This window comes from Cryptomeria japonica, unplaced genomic scaffold, assembly GCF_030272615.1.
Source record: "Cryptomeria japonica unplaced genomic scaffold, Sugi_1.0 HiC_scaffold_1716, whole genome shotgun sequence".
NCBI classification, from domain to species: domain Eukaryota; kingdom Viridiplantae; phylum Streptophyta; class Pinopsida; order Cupressales; family Cupressaceae; genus Cryptomeria; species Cryptomeria japonica.
In genome coordinates, this window is record NW_026730022.1 from 15,200 (window position 1) to 21,155 (window position 5,956).

Consider the following 5,956-nt stretch of genomic DNA (forward strand, 5'->3'; position numbering starts at 1 on the left):
CCGGGCTCCGACAACGTGCACGCCGCACCTTGGAGCACACTTCGTAGCGCTCCCGGGTGCGCACCTCAGAGCACACCAAGGTGGGCAGCGAGGTGCGCACCTTTGATGCGCTGCCTTCACTAATTTCCAGAAAAGGCAAAAAAAAAAGGAGATTTTAAAATTTCCGTTTTGAAAGATAGTGAAAAAAACGGAACGCGCGTGCCATCTTGAGCCCGCCCTGGTGCGCAGCCCAGGTAAGGTGCCCACCCTGGCAAAGGTGCGCACCCGGGCAATTAACCCTACTTCCGACTTCGTGCGCGCCAGGGTGGCAACCGGGCCTCGGAAGAGCCAATGCGAGAAACCCCACCAAACGCTCCGACAAAAAAAGAGGCGGCGCTCCAATAACCCCGCTTCGGAGCGCAGCCGGGGCAAACCCAGCCAAGGTGCCCACCCCGACGAAGGTGCACGCGAGGTGCGCACCCGGGGCAAACCGGGCTCCGACAACGTGCACGCAGCACCTTGGAGCACACTTCGAAGCACTCCCGGGTGCCCACCGGCGTTGCGCACCGTGGTGGGCAGCGAGGTGCGCACCTTTGATGCGCTGCCTTCACTAATTTCCAGAAAAAGGCAAAAAAAAATGAGATTTTAAAATTTCCGTTTTGAAAGATAGTGAAAAAAAAGGAACGCGGGTGCCATCTTGAGCCCGCCCTGGTGCGCAGCCCAGGCAAGGCATGCGCACCAAGGTGCCCACCCGAGGTGCACACCCGGGGCAAACCGGGCTCCGACTTCGTGCAGGCCGCACCTTGGAGCACACTTCGGAGCGCTCCTTGGTGCGCACCATGGTGCCCACCAGGGCGCGCAACCCAGCCAAGGTCTGCACACTAAGGTGCCCACCCCGGCGAAGGTGCACGCGAGGTGCGCACCCGGGGCAAACCGGGCTCCGACTTCGTGCACGCCATGGTGCCCACCGCGGCGAAGGTGCACGCGAGGTGCGCACCCGGGGCAAACCGGGCTCCGACTTCGTGCACGCCGCACCTTGGAGCACACTTCGGAGCGCTCCTTGGTGCGCACCATGGTGCCCACCAGGGCGCGCAACCCAGCCAAGGTGTGCGCACCAAGGTGCACGCGAGGTGCGCACCCGGGGCAAACCGGGGTCCGACTTCGTGCACGCCGCACCTTGGAGCACACATCGGAGCGCTCCCAGGTTCGCACCAGCGTTGCGCACCTTTGATGCGCTGCCTTCACTAATTTCCAGAAAAGGCAAAAAAAAACGATATTTTAAAATTTCCGTTCTGAAAGATAGTGAAAAAAACGGAACGCGGGTGCCATCTTGAGCCCTTCCTGGTGCGCAGCCCAGGCAAGTTGTGCGCACCAAGGTGCCCACCCTGGCGGAGGTGCGCGCCCGGGGCAAACCGGGCTCCGACTTCGTGCACTGCATGGTGCCCACCAAGGCGCGCAACCCAGCCAAGGTGCCCACCGCAGCGAAGGTGCACGCGAGGTGCACACCCGGGGCAAACCGGGCTCCGACTTCGTGCACGCCGCACCTTGGAGCACACTTCAGAGCGCTCCTTGGTGCGCACCAGGGCGCGCAACCCAGCCGAGGTGCCCACCCCGGCGAAGGTGCACGCGAGGTGCGCACCCGGGGCAAACCGGGCTCCGACTTCGTGCACGCCATGGTGCCCACCGCGGCGAAGGTGCGCACCCGGGGCAAACCGGGCTCCGACTTCGTGCACGCCGCACCTTGGAGCACACTTCGGAGCGCTCCTTGGTGCGCACCATGGTGCCCACCAGGCCGCGCAACCCAGCCAAGGTGTGCGCACCAAGGTGCACGCGAGGTGCGCACCCGGGGCAAACCGGGGTCCGACTTCGTGCACGCCGCACCTTGGAGCACACATCGGGGCGCTCCCGGGTTCGCACCGGCGTTGCGCACCGTGGTGGGCACCTCGGAGCACACCAAGGTGGGCAGCGAGGTGCGCACCTTTGATGCGATGCCTTCACTAATTTCCATAAAAGGCAAAAAAAAAACGAGATTTTAAAATTTCCGTTTTGAAAGATAGTGAGAAAAAGGGAATGCTGGTGCCATCTTGAGCCCGCCCTGGTGCGCAGCCCAGCCAAGGTTTGCGCACCAAGGTGCCCACCCTGGCGAAGGTGCGCGCCCGGGCAATTAACCCAACTTCCAACTTCGCGCGCGCCAGGGTGGGAGCGCACCCAACAACCGGGCCTGGGAAGAGCCAATGCGAGAAACCCCACCAAACTCTCTGACAAAAAAAGAGGGGGCGCTCCAGTAACCCCGCTTCGGAGCGCACCCTGGGCAAACCCAGCCAAGGTGCCCACCCCGGCCAAGGTGCAGGCGAGGTGCGCACCCGGGGCAAACCGGGCTCCGACAACGTGCACGCCGCACCTTGGAGCACACTTCGTAGCGCTCCCGGGTGCGCACCTCAGAGCACACCAAGGTGGGCAGCGAGGTGCGCACCTTTGATGCGCTGCCTTCACTAATTTCCAGAAAAGGCAAAAAAAAAAGGAGATTTTAAAATTTCCGTTTTGAAAGATAGTGAAAAAAACGGAACGCGCGTGCCATCTTGAGCCCGCCCTGGTGCGCAGCCCAGGTAAGGTGCCACCCTGGCAAAGGTGCGCACCCGGGCAATTAACCCTACTTCCGACTTCGTGCGCGCCAGGGTGGCAACCGGGCCTCGGAAGAGCCAATGCGAGAAACCCCACCAAACGCTCCGACAAAAAAAGAGGCGGCGCTCCAATAACCCCGCTTCGGAGCGCAGCCGGGGCAAACCAAGCCAAGGTGCCCACCCCGACGAAGGTGCACGCGAGGTGCGCACCCGGGGCAAACCGGGCTCCGACAACGTGCACGCAGCACCTTGGAGCACACTTCGAAGCACTCCCGGGTGCCCACCGGCGTTGCGCACCGTGGTGGGCAGCGAGGTGCGCACCTTTGATGCGCTGCCTTCACTAATTTCCAGAAAAAGGCAAAAAAAAATGAGATTTTAAAATTTCCGTTTTGAAAGATAGTGAAAAAAAAGGAACGCGGGTGCCATCTTGAGCCCGCCCTGGTGCGCAGCCCAGGCAAGGCATGCGCACCAAGGTGCCCACCCGAGGTGCACACCCGGGGCAAACCGGGCTCCGACTTCGTGCAGGCCGCACCTTGGAGCACACTTCGGAGCGCTCCTTGGTGCGCACCATGGTGCCCACCAGGGCGCACCCGAGGCAAACCGGGCTCCGACTTCGTGCACGCCGCACCTTGGAGCACACATCGGAGCGCTCCCAGGTTCGCACCAGCGTTGCGCACCTTTGATGCGCTGCCTTCACTAATTTCCAGAAAAGGCAAAAAAAAACGATATTTTAAAATTTCCGTTCTGAAAGATAGTGAAAAAAACGGAACGCGGGTGCCATCTTGAGCCCTTCCTGATGCGCAGCCCAGGCAAGTTGTGCGCACCAAGGTGCCCACCCTGGCGGAGGTGCGCGCCCGGGGCAAACCGGGCTCCGACTTCGTGCACTGCATGGTGCCCACCAAGGCGCGCAACCCAGCCAAGGTGCCCACCGCAGCGAAGGTGCACGCGAGGTGCGCACCCGAGGTGCACACCCGGGGCAAACCGGGCTCCGACTTCGTGCACGCCGCACCTTGGAGCACACTTCAGAGCGCTCCTTGGTACGCACCAGGGCGCGCAACCCAGCCAAGGTGCTCACCCCGGCGAAGGTGCACGCGAGGTGCGCACCCGGGGCAAACCGGGCTCGGACTTCGTGCACGCCGCACCTTGGAGCACACATCGGAGCGCTCCCGGGTTCGCACCAGCATTGCGCACCTTTGATGCGCTGCCTTCACTAATTTCCAGAAAAGGCAAAAAAAAGAAAAAAATGAGATTTTAAAATTTCCGTTTTGAAAGATAGTGAAAAAAACGGAACGCGGGTGCCATCTTGAGCCCGCCCTGGTGTGCAGCCCAGGCAAGTTGTGCGCACCAAGGCACCCACCCTGGCCAAGGTGGGTCACGGGGTGGGTCCTAGGGTGGGTAACGGGGTGGGTACTAAGGTGCGTGCCAAGGTGGGTCATAGGGTGGGTGCCAAGGTGGGCACCAGGGTGGGTGTGCACCAACCCTAGCCAGGGTAGGTCACGGGGTGGTTGTCGGGGTGGGCGTCAAGGAGCCAAGGTGGGTGGCAAGTAGCCAAGTTGCGTGCCAAGGTGGGTGTCGGGGTGGGTGCCAAGGATCCAAGGTGGGTGCCAAGGAACCAAGGTGGGTGTCTGGGTGGGTGCCGAGGTGGGAGCCAGGGTGGGTCCCAAGGTGAGTGCAAAGGTGGGTGCCAGGGTCAAGGTGAGTGCCAATGTGGGTTCCAAGGTGCCAGGGTCAGGGTGAGTGCCAATGTGGGTTCAAAGGTGCTAAGTTGGGTGCGAGGTTGGGTGCGAGGGTGGGTGGGTGCCAAGGTGTGCTAGGTGGAAGCCCGGGTGGGTCGGCATCCCATGGGTGTCGAGTTGGGTGCCTGATGGGTGCTTCTTGTCAAGTTTTAGTCGTCGGGACTCATTTCGAGCCTTAGAGGTCGTTTCTTGTCCGGTTGCCCTGTCTTCGACCTGGGAACCCAATTTTGGTCCTCGGGTCCCATTTTTTTTTGTCTCGCATCCCACTTTTGGCCTGTGGCCTTTTCGGGGTCGATTCTCGTTTTGGGCATCAGAGCATGTTTCTTCTCCTAAAACCCAATATTTGTTTATTAAGTCTCGGAACACATTTTTGTTCTCGTGGACCCATCATGGGTCTTGGAACGCATTTGTGGTCCTTGGGTCCCATTTTGCATCCCGAAACTTGTGTTTTGGTGCTTGATCCCTATTTTGGGTGCCCACCTTGCACCAAGTGCGCACCCGGGGCAAACCGAGCGCCTTGGTGCACCGGGGCAAGATCGAGCGTGCACCCGAGGCGCCCCGAACATGCACCAAGGTGCACTCGGCCCACATGTGAGCGCAGGTCGTTGCGCCCGAGGTGGTGTGTGGGCACCGCGTTGCAGACGGGACACTGCACGCACACGACGCCCCCTCCAGGTGCACGCACGTAGGCCGGGCCGGGTGCACACCCGACGCCCTAGCAAGGTGCGCGCACCCGGGCAGGGCTCACACTTGGCGAACGGGGCGCACTTCGCGAGGGAGGGTGTGCACCTCGACGGGGGTGGGTGGCCGGGGTGGATTCGCACGTGGGTCGCGGTTTGCTAAGTACACACTGCGACAAGCTCATAACGGGTGCGATCATACCAGCGTTAGTGCACCGGATCCCATCAGAACTCCGCAGTTAAGCGCGCTTGGGCCGGAGTAGTACTGGGATGGGTGACCTCCCGGGAAGTCCCGGTGTTGCACCCTTTTTTAGTTTTTCGCCGGGCGTCGCAATGCTATTTGAATAAACCTTTTGCCCGTTTGCGTTCTCGTCGGGGCCGGGCCGGGCCGGGGTGCGCTGCCCGCACTACCGCGCGCGCGGGGGCGACACCGAGCGCGCACCCGAGGCGCCCCGAGCACACAGGCCACGGTGCAACCCGGGCGTTGTGCGCGCACCCCGGTGCGCCCGAGGTGCTGCGCGCGCACCCAGGTGAAATCGGTGTGCACCTCGGCCAGTGCGCGCTCGGTCGAGTCGCGCACGTTGGCCAAGGTGCACGGTGATGTTTCTTACTCTAAGGTTCCGCACCAGACGCCCGGGACAGGTGAGCGAAGCTGGGCGGGGCCGGGTGCGCGGCCGGGGCAGGTGCACGCAGCTGGAGAGAGCTTTGGAGCACACTTCGGAGCGCACCAATGATGCGCTCCATTCAAAAGTTTCCTGAAAAGGCAAAAAAAGTTGAGATTATAGAATTTCCCACTTGAGAGATTGTAAAAAAAAAAAATTTAAAATGAAGGAAACGCGGGTGCCAAGGTGTGCGCAGCCCAGCCAAGGTGTGCGCACCAAGGCGCCCACCCTGGCGAAGGTGCACGCAAGGTGCGCACCCGAGGCAAACCGGACAATTA

The 5,956-nt window shown here is 61.6% G+C and overlaps 1 non-coding gene across 1 annotated transcript; it reads left to right on the plus strand.

Annotated features, from left to right (window-relative positions):
- The first annotated feature begins 5,204 nt into the window (after positions 1–5,204).
- LOC131873434 (5S ribosomal RNA) lies at positions 5,205–5,323 on the plus strand. The gene has a single exon (XR_009371388.1). It is a non-coding gene; the product is annotated as a 5S ribosomal RNA (ribosomal RNA).
- Positions 5,324–5,956: the final 633 nt, after the last annotated feature.